The following is a 16,385-nucleotide window of genomic DNA, read 5'->3' on the forward strand; positions in this document are numbered from 1 at the left end:
TATATATATATATATATATATATATATATATATATATATATATACAGTTGAAGTCAGAATTTTTTTTCCTTTTAAATATTTCCCAAACGATGTTTAACAGAGCAAGGGAATTTTAATTTTCGCAGTATTTCTGATCATATTTTTTTCTTCTGGAGAAAATCTTATTTGTTTTATTTCAGTTAGAATAAAAGCATGTTTGAATATTTTGAAACCTAATAAATAAGAGCTAGTATCTACTTAATGAGAATTACTACCTAATGAATAAATACTAGTACCTATTAGATACTATTCGAATAAGTAATAGTAGCCTATCTATTAAATACTGTGTACTATTATCTAAAAACAAGAACTAAGCACTAGTATATGTTTAAAAAGCACTATTATCTAAAGAATAGACACTATAGCTAATGAATAAGCACTAGTATCCACTAGTACTTAGAACGGGTAGTAGTACTTAATGAGATAGTACAGTGGTTCTCAAACTGTGGTACGTGTACCACTAGTGGTACGTGGCTTCCTTCTAGTGGTATGCAGAGGAATAAAATATGTCATGTACATGCTACACACATTTCAAAATTGATCAAAAATGATGTAAATAATATGCCATATAGCCTATATTTCTGAGGTAATCTGCCACATTTTTTAACTATGCAGAGGTGTAGCTGCTTTACTGGGCCTACTATGCTACTGTATTTCAATACTGCTCATTTTGGTGGTACTTGGAGAGACAATTTTTTTTCTGAGGTGGTACTTGATGAAAAACGTTTGAGAACCACTGAGATAGTATATCTAAAAAAATGAAGCACTGGTAACATGAAAATAGACACTAGCATAAATTAAATGTCAGAACGGCTTGCCATACTTAATCTTAAAAATTACTTGGGTATATCTTATTTTAAAAATAATTTAAATGTGTTGTTGCATGATACATCCATATAGGAGTCAGGTAAAACCTCTGGAGGCGCGATTTGGCGCCAATTATTATTTTAAATTTCAACGGTTATTTCGACGCCTGAAGATGAAATGATGCTGTTTATGGAGCTGTAAGTATTAAGCCTGCATTTGTTTAGTTTAATTTCCATATCAGAACATCCAAAGACCTTATTGTTTGATGCAGAATCTAAAATACGATGATTTATGAGGTGATATTTTGGTTTTCAAGCTTTCATCATCAATTAACTGCGTTCTTGTTTAGTGCATATAAATGTGACGTTTCATTCTCCCCTTGTTCACGTCGACCTGGACAGCACATAGCAAGGCATAGGCTATGTTATAGGACTAATTAAAACGGTTTATTATCATTTAACGAATTACATCCTCTCATATAAGTATTCACTTATTAGTTGTATTAATCTGCTCACTTTTTTCGATTCACTAAGAGAACCGGCTCATAAGAGTCATTTGCTTTTGAATCTGTTCACAAAGGTCGCCTTGTTTGTTTGTTTTTTACAATGTTGAGGTATCTTTTTTATTACAATTTAAAGCAGTAAAACTCAGGTGTTATGTAATATGCGCGATTCGCGGGACCGCGCTCCCTGAAGTCCACTGCGTTTTTCGCGCCTCTCTCATCCGCTCATTGATTCGCTGCTGCGCCTCCTCTTCGCCCCGCCCCCTCCCGCTTTCTTCCTCTCACTCCATCCTGCCCGAATTTCATAGCTCAGCATTCTCCAGTCCCCCGTACATGTAGCGCAGGTTTCTAAAAGCAGGAGGGGTGGGATGGCTTTCAGAGTGAGCCATGGAAGAAAAAAAAAACCCTCCTCACCCAATTGGAAATGGGAGGAGTTTTTATTGAGCCGTGATTGAACCAATGACAGCTCAGTGCCGGGAAATACAGCAGTGAAACACCAGGGGCTGTGGTGCTGCTGAGCAACGATTGCAGGGTGTGTGAGACTAGGAAATGTGTGTGTGCGCGCATGCCAGCATCTCTGCATCTGTCCCGATCCGAGCTAGTATCGTGTGTGCGTGGATGTGTGCGTGAGCGCGGGGGGAGCGCAGAAGACATCAGTGCAGTGTGTGTGTGTGTGTTGTGTGTGTGTGTTTGGACACATCTGACATTTCCAACAGAAGAGGATAAAGCAAAAGTCTTGATTCTTGTCACTTTTCTTTCTTCTTCTCCTCTAAGCTCTCCAAGTGCCCTGCGCGCTCTGCGAAGTTTTTCTTCAACCCCCCCCCTCCGCATCACCACCCTCCTCTTGGTGCAGTACATCTCTGCTGAGGATACACACGGTACAGAGGTGAGTACAGTATCTCTCTTTAATAATAAAGCATGCTTTCCTTGCTATGCATTTTCACATGGGAAGCTTTGTAATATGTGTAGCATAAGCTAAATATAGTCATTACAAAAAAATGAAGGTGTATTGCTGGGAGGAGAGAGAGAGAGAGGAAGATCTTTGTCAGCGAGTGTAACTTTCTCAGAGTGTGAGTGCGTAGTGTCCTAGTGCTGCAGTATCACATTACATAATAGTGGCCGATGTGCGTAGAATAGAACTTGAGTCATAATTTGTACACACAACATCAGTATACACCTCTTGATAACTCTGTTTATCGCTATCTATCTACATGTGTGCACGCATCATGATGAAATACATCAACATTCGGATGTTTATGCACTTTTAAAACATAAAGTTTTCATCATTTTTATTTCATCTGCACGCAAATGCTCCACAGTTCTCCCAGCAGCGCCTGCTGAATTATTTATGCCACACAGTACTAGTGGTTTTGCGGACTATTTAGGGTGGATGTCCAGCAGAGCTTGCTACTAGCTGCTGATCACTGCTGATCTTTTCGCTGATCAAGCTTTTCTGCCGACAACAGGCGCAGATTTACTCATCCAGTCTGCTGGCGAAGGATGATATAAACTTATTAAGCACATCATCAATCTGCATTTTAAATGGGTAAATTATAAAAGTTGCAAACTGCGCTGAGGTCAGCGCCGAAAGTCAACGGCTCATCATTGCCTTCACACATAGAAACACTCCCCAAGCTCGAAGAGAGGGCCTATAACAGGAAAAGGCAATTTAAGAGGTGATCTCATTGATTGCGGTGGTGCCCATGTTGAACGGTGTTGGAGAAAGAAAGCGCAGACAGATTGAAGACATGGGAGGTGCCTTGGGCCGATGCGCTTCTGCTAAGTGCTTGGGGTCAGTCCTTGAGAGCTCCACATAATAATGGCACTCGTTTAGATTCAGAGTAGACCTCGCTCTACTCAAAGCAGAGGTGAGACAGAGGAGGCATCGCCGCATTGGACACACACACACGCATACACATACACATGGATGGATGTGGAGTCTATTCAGTGGAGTGAAACCGTTTCCCCATGCTGCAATAAATCAAGCTCTTGTACTGCTCCACAGGGGCCGGTAATGTTTGAAGAAGAACATCGGCCCCCTTTTTTAATGTTTTACAGTAATTGATGGGACTTGGGTCATCATGACGCAGTATCAGAACTCAACACACTCATAGTGTACTGTTATTATCGTCAAGAACAAGTCGCTAATTTTGAGCAGGTTGTGTTTGGTCTTTGTTGTTGCAGTGTTTTGGGTGATGCCTGCAGATTTTGCGGTATCTGTAAGGTATCTATACAGTGCTCAGCATGAATGAGTACAACCCCTTTTGAATATTTTTCATTTCTAAGTGAATATAGCCCATGTCTTTTGATGCATTTAAAGAAAACAGGTTTATTAAACAGTTACAGTATATACATGTTTATTTTGGTCACCAAATATCTTTAGAAATAGAAAGATACTTTGTCCCAGGACCATTTATATCAACGTTGATATTTAGCTGCATCATATTGGTGTTTCGTAACATCTAGCTTTTATGAGGTGGGTCGTAAGCCCAACGCTCAACCCCCAACCTGAGGTGCGTTTCCCAAACAATGAAGTAACACACGGCTGAACTATCATATGCATCGTTTGAGAAAAGAACGATGTAGTGACGAGTGTTTCCTAAAACCCGTAGTTTCTCTGTCGCAGATCCATCGTTTGAACCATGTTAGGTATAACTTAAAACATCCGAAATGATGCTCTTAACGGGGTGGAGTAAGAACTCCACAGAAAAAACAATCATTTCTTTGTGCAAATGATATTGTTTTACACGCACACGCATTAAAAATAAAATCTAATATTAGTTTTGGTAAAAACATGCACTCGATTTCCATATTAATTGAAATATATGTAAATGGCACATTTAAAGCCAATGTTTCCTTTACTAATATTATTGAGAACATTACATATTTTATTTTAAAACATTAAATCACTTACAAAAGCTAACATGTATTCTAATATCATATAAATCATAAAAATAACTAATGAAACAATGTATTAAGAAATGAAACGTAATATTTTTTATTTATTAGGAAATGAAAAAAACCTACTTTAATAATAACATTAATAATATTAATGATGATGATGATTATTATTATTATTATTATTAAGTAGGATAATATTTATTTATTTTTATTTTTTAAAAGGTCTAATTTTACAATTTGACACATGCAAACCACTTCAGAAATGCTCTAACCAACAGGCCCATGTCATATACAGTACAGGTACTTAGTAACTGTTACTATAAATTACTATAAACTATAAAATAATAGGTCACCTATAGCTTTCATCATGAGCCAAGGGCCAGACGGAATCTGCGGACATTTTTTGCTATTTTTGCGGAGAATTTTGGTAAAAATCTGCAGATTTCTGCAGAATTATTTTGGGAGTATCCAGCGGAATATCATAACTAAAACCTTAATATATGAAATAAAAAGTAACAAATTACTGAATAAAAACTTAATAAATTCAGATTTACACATTTACTCAAGTAAATAAACAGAATTAATGATGGGCTAGAAATCTGCGGAAAATCTGCGGAATTCTGCGCACGCAGATTCCGTGGTGGCCTAGATGGCTGTGTTCAAAGTGACCTCAATGTTTTCAAAGTGCACTGCGAAGGCAATGCAATTGTAAACATGAAGATCGCTAAAACTGAACTGTAAAAATACTTTGAAAGCAAATTACAGCTAAGAGAGATGACTAATGCTTTTATTTTTTTAAATAATTCCAAGTTTAAATGTTAGTATGTTTTAAATGAATAGGGCATGGGGGGATAAGTGGGAATAGAACCCCGTCAGGAACTATGTTTCTAATACAGCTCCAGAGGTGTAGTTGCAAGCGTGCAAGTTTGCGAATGTTCGTTGAAACAATGGATTTGGGAAATGGCAAATCAATGAATTATGTTTGTAACGATGAAACTTGCAACCTTAGATAGCTAGCGATGGTATTCAGACACGCATCTCTGGACGACCAGGACATACACACATATACTACAGACAATTCGCCTACAGCACATGTCTTTGGACTGTAGGGGAAACCAGAGCACCTGGAGGACACCTGGCCAACTGACCTAGCCGGGGCTTGAACCACTACCCACTGTGCCACTGTGTCACCTATTAATAGAAAGACAATACATTTAATTTCAAATTAGTTATTGCAAAAGAAATGACAAACTACAAAATTTCACATATATTTGATAGTTTTTTTCTATTTATTAAAATGTTATTTAATATTTTACCAGTGTATTATTTAAATGTACTCATTTCTGGACTGTGATCTTAAGTTTTTCTCTTAAATTAGTTCCAGTTTTGTTTTTTGGCTTTTTTTACTGACTAATCTAATGCTTGTGCACAAATATATTATTGTAAAGCACCATTTACAATATGTAAAACAAAGATCTATGAGGAGTGTGCTCATAAATGCTGAGCACTGTATATATACAGTATATATCCCTGCAATTTTTCTGTCCCTGTCTCTCGCTCTCTAGAGTGTTGTGCGATTTTAAAAGTGGATATCAGCTTGATGGCTCATGAAATTGAATGGTCTTTGCCTGCTGTAATCGTGTCTTGCTGAAATTGGGATGCGTTCACATAAAACATAGGGGTCTCCCTGTGGTTTTTCTGATCAACTCGGGTGAAATGACCATCAGTGCTCATTCAATTTTCTTGCTTTATAAGCTAATATCGTCTCTTTCATAAAAGACCACCCCAATAGGATATAGTTAATGCAGCAATGGTCTCATATTTAAAGTGACAGTTCACCTAAAAATATTAAATATAATTCTTTTGAACAACACATTAGGTATTTTTTAAGATGTTGGAAAGAAATAGGAATTGATTTCCATATTAGGAACAAAATATATACTGTTGAAGACAGTGGTTACTAGTTTACAACATTCTTCAAATGATCTACTTTGTGACTTAAATGGGTTTTGAACAAGTGAAGTGTAAACACAATCTGTAACTGAACTGTCCCTTTAAACGTGCAGTAAGTTTGACACCCAGTGGTTATACTAGATATTCCACTCCTTGTTCAAAACACCTACTTTGATTTGGTCAGATTTGCTAAGTGTTGTGTAAAAACTCTATTTGTTTTACTTTATTTTTTATTTTATTAAATGTCTACTCACTGTAATCAGGACCAGCCTTTCAAAAGGCTGAAATGGTGCAATCATAAGGGCCATATACTATGTTTGTCAGTGATTCTCAGACTGTGCTATAGTGCTGGTTCAGTATTATTCAACCAATTGATCTGTTGTCAGAAATGCTGTATTGAAGGAATGATGAATGTTCTTCCATGAGCAAGCTATTTAGAGTCACCAACTTACTGTAGTAGCCTTTACTTTTTTTATTCATCACTTCCGGTTTTCAGTTTTCACGCAGCTCTATTTGAAAGTGCGTAGTACAGGTGCAGTGGTGTCACGTTCTCGTTGTCTTTCTCTTTACCTATCCATCTGTGTTTCCCCTTTCGCTCTGACGCAGCTTTGATTTAACGGCATCTTCGCTGTCACATCAATCAGTCCTCTGGTAATGGCTACGTAAACTCTTGAGTGCTCCATGTGTGCAATGCAGAAATGCAAATCCTTGTTTGACAATTCAACACTACATGTATTCGTTCACAATGACTGAAGGGAAGCTCTGAAGCTTTGGGTTTGTTTGACGCACTAATGGATGTGATTGTCACTGCAGTGTTTAGTGAAGGCCAGAATATAAACTAGGGATGAACAATATATTGTCTGAGCATCGATATATCGGCATCTACAGTAGCCATGTAGAAGGATTTGATTATTTATTAAAGATTTAAAGACAAAAGATATTAGTCATTTTTTACATATTAATTTATACAATGATGACCATATTATTTTACATTTGATTGTTAAGTTTTTGAATTTGAATACTGTTAGGCTTGATAGAAAACCATAGAGCACTAAGTATTTAACTTTTATTTTTGCTCTGGCATATATATATATATATATATATATATATATATATATATATATATATATATATATATATATATATATATATGCTTGTATTTTTATATTTTATGCAGATGCACTGAATAGAAAAAGACTTGATCATTCTAGTTGATTTATTCAAATCATCTGGTAAATTATATTTATAATGTAATATAATGCAAAACAAAATATTGCAACTTGTCAGTTTTTTTCCAATATCGTGGAGATCTATAAACTGGAAGAGATTTAATTCATCCCAGACAGTGAGTTGACTCTTTTGAGATACGTTCAGACGCTGACGTGCACCTCTTAAAAAATGTGCCTACACATCGCAACGTGTAGTGAAAGCTCTCTGATTGGTTGGTTTGGTACCGGTGACGAGTGTGGGCGGTGCTGAGAGCTGCGAGCCCGATGGATCGATTGTGTGTTGGAGTTGGCACCTGTAATAGTAAATCTGGGGGCCCTAAAAGTGCATGGGCCCATAGAATTGTCCTAACTTCCTCCCTAGCAGCGCCTCTGGGTAAAACATGAAAAAGTTATTTATAAACATATCAATTGCTATTGCTTTTTAATGTTACAGATTTATTAAGAGACCTATTTTTTTTAAAGAAGGAATACATTTATTTATTTTTATTTATTTATTGCAATAATGCATAATTTATTGATTTTATCTCCATTTTGTAAAACTTTACAGATTTTGTAAAGCTTTAATCTAGTGAGTAAAATAATGTAGAAGCTCAAAAAAATCTAGTTTTAATAATTTGTATTATGATAATCTGCAATTGTGACCTTTGAGATATGATTCTGAAATTTAACTAAATGATTAAAGGGACAGTGCACCTGAAAATAAAAATGACCTCATCATTTACTCATTTCAAAATGTTTTAATTGCTTTTTTTTCTTGAACACAAACAAAGATGCATATTGACATCCATAATCAGAACCAAAAATACTATGGGAATCAATTGCTGAAATTATATTTTCGTTTTTGTTCATTAGATGAACAAACTTTCACAGCTTTGAAACAAGTAGAGGATAAATAAATGATAGCAGTTTTTATTTTTTGGTGAACTGTCCCTTTAGTAATGTGGCACAGCATGGAATAAAACAAAAGTGATTTGTTTGCAAAAATTAGAAACATTAAAGCAGCGATCGTCTCCTGTCTGTCAGCTTACTCAGAACTGATGACCGAGCAGTTATGATGTTGTTTGACATGTTCGTGACAGCTCTATAACATAATATTTAGTACGGACAGCCGAGGTGCTGGGCTGGTAGATTTAGTGCCCTCAGGCTGCGAGATGTAACAGCATGCTGACTGAATCAGATCAGCGTGTGTGTGTGTGTGTGTGTGTGTGTGTGTGTGTGTGTGTGTGTGTGTGTGTGTGCGCGTGTGTGAGTGTTGGAGAACAAGAAAGCAATTTTACGCTTATACGTTATTGACCCTTCACTTAACTCCGCCTCCTTTGGTTACTGGTGTTTTGTTCAGAGAAGGTTCATAGAACTGCTAGCAACCGTGAGCAGCATTATCTTCAAGAGGGTGTGAATATCAGTGCCATTATTAAGTGTATTGTTTCCTTTTGCAATAAATAAACATGCATCCTTCTTGAGACTCCAAAAGTATTCTGATAAAACGGCATATCATATTGATTTTATACAACAGTTCAGTAAAGAAGATTATTAATATTGAGTGAGTTACATATTATAGACAATCTTTTTTATATGTTAGAAATAGTTTTGTTTTCTGTTTCTGTAAAGGGCGGTGGCTCAGTGGTCACCTCACAGCAAGAAGGTTGCTGGTTTGAGCCTCGGCTGGGCCAGTTGGCATTTCTGTGTGGAGTTTGCATGTTCTTTCTGTGATGGCGTGGGTTTCCTCCAGGTGCTCCGGTTTCCACCACAAGTCCAAAGACATGCGGTACAGGTGAATTGGGTAAGCTAAATTGTCAGTATTGAATGAGATTGTAAGAGTGCTTCCCAGTGATGGGTTGCAGCTGGAAGGGCATCCGCTGCGTAAAACACATGCTGAAAACTTAAATATTTGATTAGTAATAAGCATTGCAAAGAATGCAATCTGGACAACTTTAAAGGTGCAGTATGTAAGTTTGAACCCCAGTGGTTGAACTAGGTATTGCATTTATGGATCAAAACAAACGTAAGCACAGGTTGCCAGATTGAGGACCAACAAGGCTGATTTAAGCCGTGTTCTATATAAAAGCAACAGCACGCGAAAGAAGGAATATTTTCCTTATTAAAAGGAGTTTTTGTCCTAGCCAACACCTTGAATTGATATGTTTGAAACGGCTTCTTTTTTTGCAGCTGAACAACAGAAAACTGTCAGTTTAAATGCCATTTTACATGACATTTATTGCCATACTACGGAAAGCAGCAGCAGATAGTTCACCTCAGATCTGGAAAATAAAATAAACCGTTTGAAATTGAACTTCAGAACTGAGACATGTGAGTGTTGGTTTATTAAGTATTAATTAGATTATAAACCTTACCATTTAATGAGTGAGTGCATATTCTGTGCTTCTGAATGGCTCTATTTTAACTTCTGTCGTGTTTCGTCTGGTGCAAACAGCCAAATTGCTCATCACTGCAAATCTCGTCACATAGCGTGTTGTTAGGAAATGGGTTACAATGTTACCTGCTCAACTAATGTTTATGCTCGTAATTTTTAAATTATTTGCTAATAATAACCACCTCCGGCAGCTAGCTCTCTGCAACTCTCACATGGTGGCCCTCTGAAGCTAGGAAGGGCTGTGCTTGATCAGTACCTGGATGGAAGACCACATGGGAAAGCTATGTTGCTGCCAAAAGTGGTGTTAGTGAGGCCAGCAGGGGGTGCTGTGTAGGTCCTAATGCCCCAGTAGTGAAGGGGACTCTATACTGCTCATTGAGCGGCGTCTTTCAGATGAGATGTTAAACCGAGGTCCTGACTTCCTGTGGTCGTGAAATATCCCACGATGTCCTTCGAAAAAGAGTAGGGCTTTAATCCTGGCATCCTGGCCAAATCTGCCCACTGGCCTCTGTCCATCATGGCCTCCTAACCCTCCCCATATCAAAATTGGCTTCATCACTGTCTCCTCTTCACCAATCAGCTGGTGTGTGGTGTGCGGTCTTGCACAATATGCCTGCCGTCGCGTCATCCAGGTGGATGCTGCACACTGGTGGTGAATGAGGAGATTCCCCCTAATGTGTAAAGCCCTTTGAGTGTCTAGAAAAGCGCTGTATAAATGTAAGGAATTGTTGTTATTATTATTATTATTACCCCATGTAGAAATCTATGTCTCATTTTGGAGGCTGCTACTGTCCATTGGAGGTCACATTTTGGTCACAGACGCATGCTTTGAGAGCCTTCCTGAATGAATGAATGAATCAAAGAGAAAGAAAGGAAGGAAGTAAGTAAGTAAGTAAGTAAGTAACAAAGACAGTGTTCTGGCATGTAACTTACATGTTCAAAGCAGAATATCTGACTGCAGCATTGTTTTTCAGATAAATAAGAATGTTCACTTGGCATGTTTCTTAAATAGCTGCAAACATAGTATGGTATTTTTATGATTTAGAAGAGTCAAACACTCACATACAACACCTTTAAAGGTGACTAAATCAGTATTAAGATTTTTTGAACTCTCAGATTCCAGATTTCTAATAGTTGTAATATTTCCCTGTCCCAACAAATCATACATCAATAGTGACCTTTATTTATCTGGAAATATAGATGGGAAGATTTGAGATTTTGGACGCAGCTAAACTGTTTCCATCAGTAGTAAAAATTCAAATCGACTCTCACAGAAAGTGCTCCAGGCCCTTACCTGTATGGCTTCTGCACCTTCCTACATGATGCAAATGATGTGCGTTGTTTCAAAACCCTCACATATTGTATTTGCAGTAACATAATCTTGCAGCAATAACCTGTCAGGTGAAGCAGCGGTGCTGTAAAATGAGGCGTGAACGTTAGCAAATAGCCACAGCGCCTCTGGCTAACACATGCAGACTGCTGCACAGCTACTGGTGCAGTGTGTGTCCATCCCCCCAGGACACATGCGCACACACTCACAAGTATTGCTCAAAATGGTCTTTTACACTCCACTGCCAATTCTGACTAAGACAAACGGAGCTGAAGTGTCTGCTGACGTTTTACACTGCATGTGTGTCCATGTGTGTGTGCTTATTTATCTCTTACATAGAAGTGCTTGGGGTGTACTATTAAGGGTGTCACGATCCTCCAAATCCTCGATTCGATTACATTTTCGATTCTAAAGGCACGATTTGATTCGATTTCCGATTATGAATAATTAATTAATTAATGACCAATTAATTATTTGTAGCCTACCGTTTAAACTACCTGACCTGGATGGTCTTTGTTTTACCCATAAACAAATCATACAGTAAATGAATAAAGGAAAGATACACACATAATTACCACCTGTCAATCACTTTTTCTGCGGGACTCGTGAATAGGCAGTGATCTGTGTCGTTATAATGGCATCGGTAAAAAAGACGCACAACCAACAGGAACCAGCCAACAGTATCTGAGGTGTTCGCTAAAATGACTAAGTGCAAGTGAGTGAAAGATTGAAGCAGTCCTCTGACTGCCTGGACCTGCTGTCTCGAGCACATGGCTGTGTGTGCGTCTGTGTCTGTGTGGTCACGTGATGTGCATTTTCAGAGGTAGAGAGGAAGGAGGGCTGCTCAGAAATGCTACACGCCACTGTGTTTGTCAAATCGTTGTCGTTCTAAAATGCCATTTAAAAACAAAGACAGTGTAAACAGGGCCTGAGTGTGTACTTTTCGCGAGCTGATTTGCAACGGGGGCAGGCGGAGGATTGCGATGCCGGTGTTGTCTATCGGACGAACCGTACATAATACGTACATAGCAGAGCTTGAAAAACTGTGTTTTTTTTTTGTCGACAACACGAACGTTGTCAACATAACTCACTGGAAATCCAAAATGCTTACACACCGGCGACTTCATTGAAAGAGGAGAGGGTTTAAGTTTTGTCGACGGGTCTCCTGCTTCTGCAGTTTAACAAGCACTTCAACAAGCCTGTTTTTTCCCGCTTGGCAAGCCAAGCTGACATGACATGGGGGCGATTCTATTTTTTGATTCGATAATCGAAATTGAGCATAAATTTCGATCGATTTCGATTAAAAATCGAAATCGTGACACCCCTATGTACTATGGTGAAATCATGGTACTTTGAAATATATATTCCTAGAAAGGCGTGTTATTATGTGTCAGTACATTGATGTACTGAATTTTTGGTAAAAGTGTTATTTTACAGTTTGTTTTGTCGTTTTGCCACAATTTTCAGAACCCTGCTGTCAATTTTCAAAACTCTAGACACAAAATTCATAACAATTGCCAAAATTGCACATTTCTCAAAATTTTTGCACATTTCTGCACATTCTCAGCCTTGAATTCAGTTTTTAATTGCATAAAACTCTTTTATCAAAACAGTACCAACAACTCTCTACATAAACACAAAACTCTAACAAGGACACTTGCTCTCCTTTTCCAAACACAACCAGTCAAAATGCTACACTTATTCACAAGGTCGCACACACACACTCCTTACATGTGGAAACACTAATTTCTTAACTGATCACTAGGCCCACACAGAGTCTGTGCACGCAGAATTCCTCAGATTTCCACAGATTTTTAGCCCATAATTGATTCTGTTTATTTATTCATATTTATTCAGTTTTTAAATCAATTTCAGTAATATTATTGACTAATATGAAAATATTAATATGATTTGTTTATATTTTCTGTCTTTTATTATATATTACATGAGAGACTTGCTTTGCTTTGTGTGAGACCTACCAAATATAGTGGATCTAATTGGATTTGCATTGTAAACATTAAATAAAAGTTAAAAGGTATTTTATTCCACATATTACGTTTTTAGTTATGATACTACCAAAATTATTCCACAAAATTCTTTGCAGATATAACACAAAATGTCAGCCGATTCTGTCTGGCCCCACTGATCACTAACTAATCACTGCTTTTGTCTATAGGCCAATGATGATGGGACACTGGACTGTTCTGGTCCTAAAAAAAAAAAAAAAAAAAACTGGTTTTCCACCCATCCACAATTTGTTTTTTTTTTTTTACCTACCCCATATTCACCTTTTCTAAATTCTAAAAGAATAGAGGATTCTTCTGAGCCTAGCACTGTAGTGTATGATGACCGACCCTATTGTATGCCCACATGGTGCTTTTCCAGGCAATGGACGCTTCTCCCCCCGAGACTCCCTCTAAACACAATTGTGTTCTTTACTGTATTCTAATGAATATACCTTTGGTTTACATATGTTCTATTTACAGTTTTTCCAACTGCTCACACACAAAAAAATTTTCACACGATTTCTGAAACTTTTTACACTCAAAATGCAAAGATAGTTTTACACTTAAAATCCAAAACTAAACCTCAAATCTCCAAAACCAAAAGCTGTTTCTCAACCTTGAACTCAGTTTTCAATTGCATAAAACACTTTTTTTTAAAACACTCAAATGTTTGAATGTTGTTAAAAATTCTCAAATGTAGAAACACTGATTTCTTAACTGATCACTAACTATTCACTGCTTTACTGTAGTATAGGCCTGTAAATAGATCAAGTGGGTGTTCTGGTCCAAAAAAAAAAAAAAAAACTGGTTTGACGCCCATCCACAATTTGTAGTTTTCTACCTACCCCCATATTCACCTTTTCTAAATCTTAAATTCCTTTAGAAAAGAATAGCAGGGCTCGAAATTGCGACCATTTTAATCGCATATGCGCCTGAAATTTTAAGTCATTTCATTTATGCGCCTGTCATTTCATGTGGTACAGTATGTGTCAAAAGCATCAGTGCAATATCAGACAGCACCCGTGAGAACAGCACAGTTATATCGTTAACAGATTCATTCATGTCAAGTTGTGCGTGCAGGGCCGGTGAGCGCTCCATGCATGCTTTGGTCACTCAGTTATGTTATAAAAATGTATTTTCTTGTGATAATGGGATTTCCTTTAGACATATTTTCCTTACGCTTGCATATATATATATATATATATATATATATATATATATATATATATATATATATATATATATATATATATATATATATATATATATATTAGGGATGTAACGGTATTGTAAATACCGTCATACGGTCATAATATTATGACGGTCATACCGTCATAATATTAATTTTTTTCGATATTACCGTAATCGCATGACTCGGTAAAACTATAGGTCTTCTGAGAAAATTTGCTCAGGCGAATGAAGCGAACGGGAGGTAGCGAAAACTACAATTCCCATCAGCCCAGGCTTGACCATCATCCCTTGCGGTCTGTTGTCGCTACAGATCCAGTAATGCGGAAATGGAGTGTGCTGCTAGAAGCAGGGATGAAAAAGAGCTGGAAAACTCTAAAGCGGGTGTTGTCGCGGCACGCGTACCTAATAGCGGTGTTGTCGCGCGAGTTCTTATCAGCTGTGTTGTCGCGCGCGTACTGAATAGCGGTGTTGTCGCGCGAGTTCTTATCAGCTGTGTTGTCAGCACACTGTTCAGATTGATGCAGACATGAGACCTCTATCTTACTCATGGTTTGTCCTCTCAAGTGGGGGAAAGACAATGCACAACGTTACCCGCTGCTGTCAACCTGGGCCAAGTCATAACTCTCTTGTCCCAGAAACCTCAGTCCCAAATGAGAGGGGTTTTTTTTTCTGTTGCAGGGGACATTGTAAATACCCAGAGATACCAGCTTTTACCAGATTATATTTATATGATAATTTTCCTTTAAACCCATCTCTATCTAAGTGAGTGAGTGATTAAATGTTGAATGTGATGAGTTTTCAACAATACTAAATTGAAACTTTATTTTTTTACATGGTTTAATATTTTTTTGTTATTAAAATTGAAGTTCCTGTTTCAAAGCTTACAGATAGATGGCTAATTTGTATGTTGACACATTGACACTTTTGGCACTTTTTTGGAGTATTTTCATAAGTTTTGTTTTTTCCTGTAAATGATTCAATAAATACCGTACCGTGACATTCATACCGAGGTATTACCGAATCGTGAAATTCTGATACCGTTACATCCCTAATATATATATATATATGTTCAAATGTTTTTTTTTTTTTTTTATGTTTTTTGTAATCTACTGAATACAACAGCATTGTTTGCCTTAATAAATAGTTTGTGTTTCTTCATGGCATTAGTGTTTACAGTAGATTACTGTCACTGTAGAACACTGTATTAAAATGTGGATATAATCCAATGAAAGAGCAAAGAGCTTTAGATTTAGATATCCAAAAGTGTTAAATTATTAAACAAGTGCTTGAAATATGATGCATATGCTTCATTCTGACGTGTGTTTATGGCATTTTGAATGCAGTGTAACATTTTGCAGCAGATGTGAGGCATTTTGCATTTTGTGTGTGCAGTTTTGAGAATTGTCTGTAGAGTTTTGAAAAAAGGGTGCGCTGTTTTGAAAATGTAAGCATTTTATCTACATTTAAAATGGATTTTACATCATTTAACTGATACTTTTTTATTTTAGTTTACTGTAAATGAACAGGGCAGCACTGTGGCTCAGTGCTTAGCACTGTCACCTCACAGCAAGAAGGTTGCTGGTTTAAGTCCTGTGTTTGGCATTTCTGTATGGCGTTTGCATGTTCTTCCCATTTTGGCTTGACAACAGTTTCCTCCAGGTGCTCCAGTTTCTCCCACAGTCCAAACACATGTGTTATAGGTGAATTGAATTAACTAAATTGGCCGTAGTGTGTGTGTGTGTGTGTGTGTGTGTGTGAGTGCAAGAGTGTATAGGTGTTTCCCAGTAGTGGGTTGCGGCTGGAAGGGCATCCGCTGTGTAAAACATATTTCAAAATAGTTGGTGGTTCATTCCGCTGTGGTGACCCCTGAAAAATAAGGAACTAACCCGAAGGAAAATGATATTGTAAGTTAACAATAGCAACACAGTTTTTGGACATGTAAACACAGACATCAGCCCAGTCATTAGATGAACATTTATTCATTCATTCATTTTCTTTTCGGCTTAGTCCCTTTATTAATCTGGGGTCGACACAGCGGAATGAACCGCCAACTTAT

The 16,385-nt window shown here is 37.4% G+C and overlaps 1 protein-coding gene across 4 annotated transcripts in view; it reads left to right on the plus strand.

Moving 5' to 3' along the window:
* The first annotated feature begins 932 nt into the window (after positions 1 to 932).
* syt2b (synaptotagmin IIb) overlaps positions 933 to 16,385 on the plus strand; it is a 93,724-nt gene continuing 78,271 nt past the window's right edge. For 2 of the 4 annotated variants that reach the window (XM_005166154.6, XM_073954747.1), the window contains exons 1-2: positions 1,660 to 1,880; positions 2,123 to 2,234. The gene's annotated coding sequence lies outside the window, so the exon portion shown is untranslated. Of the gene's footprint in view, positions 1,044 to 1,659; positions 2,235 to 16,385 lie in introns of those variants that run through there. The other 2 variants (XM_073954746.1, XM_683000.9) reach the window with 2 other exon arrangements.

This window comes from Danio rerio, chromosome 6, assembly GCF_049306965.1.
Source record: "Danio rerio strain Tuebingen ecotype United States chromosome 6, GRCz12tu, whole genome shotgun sequence".
NCBI classification, from domain to species: Eukaryota; Metazoa; Chordata; class Actinopteri; order Cypriniformes; family Danionidae; genus Danio; species Danio rerio.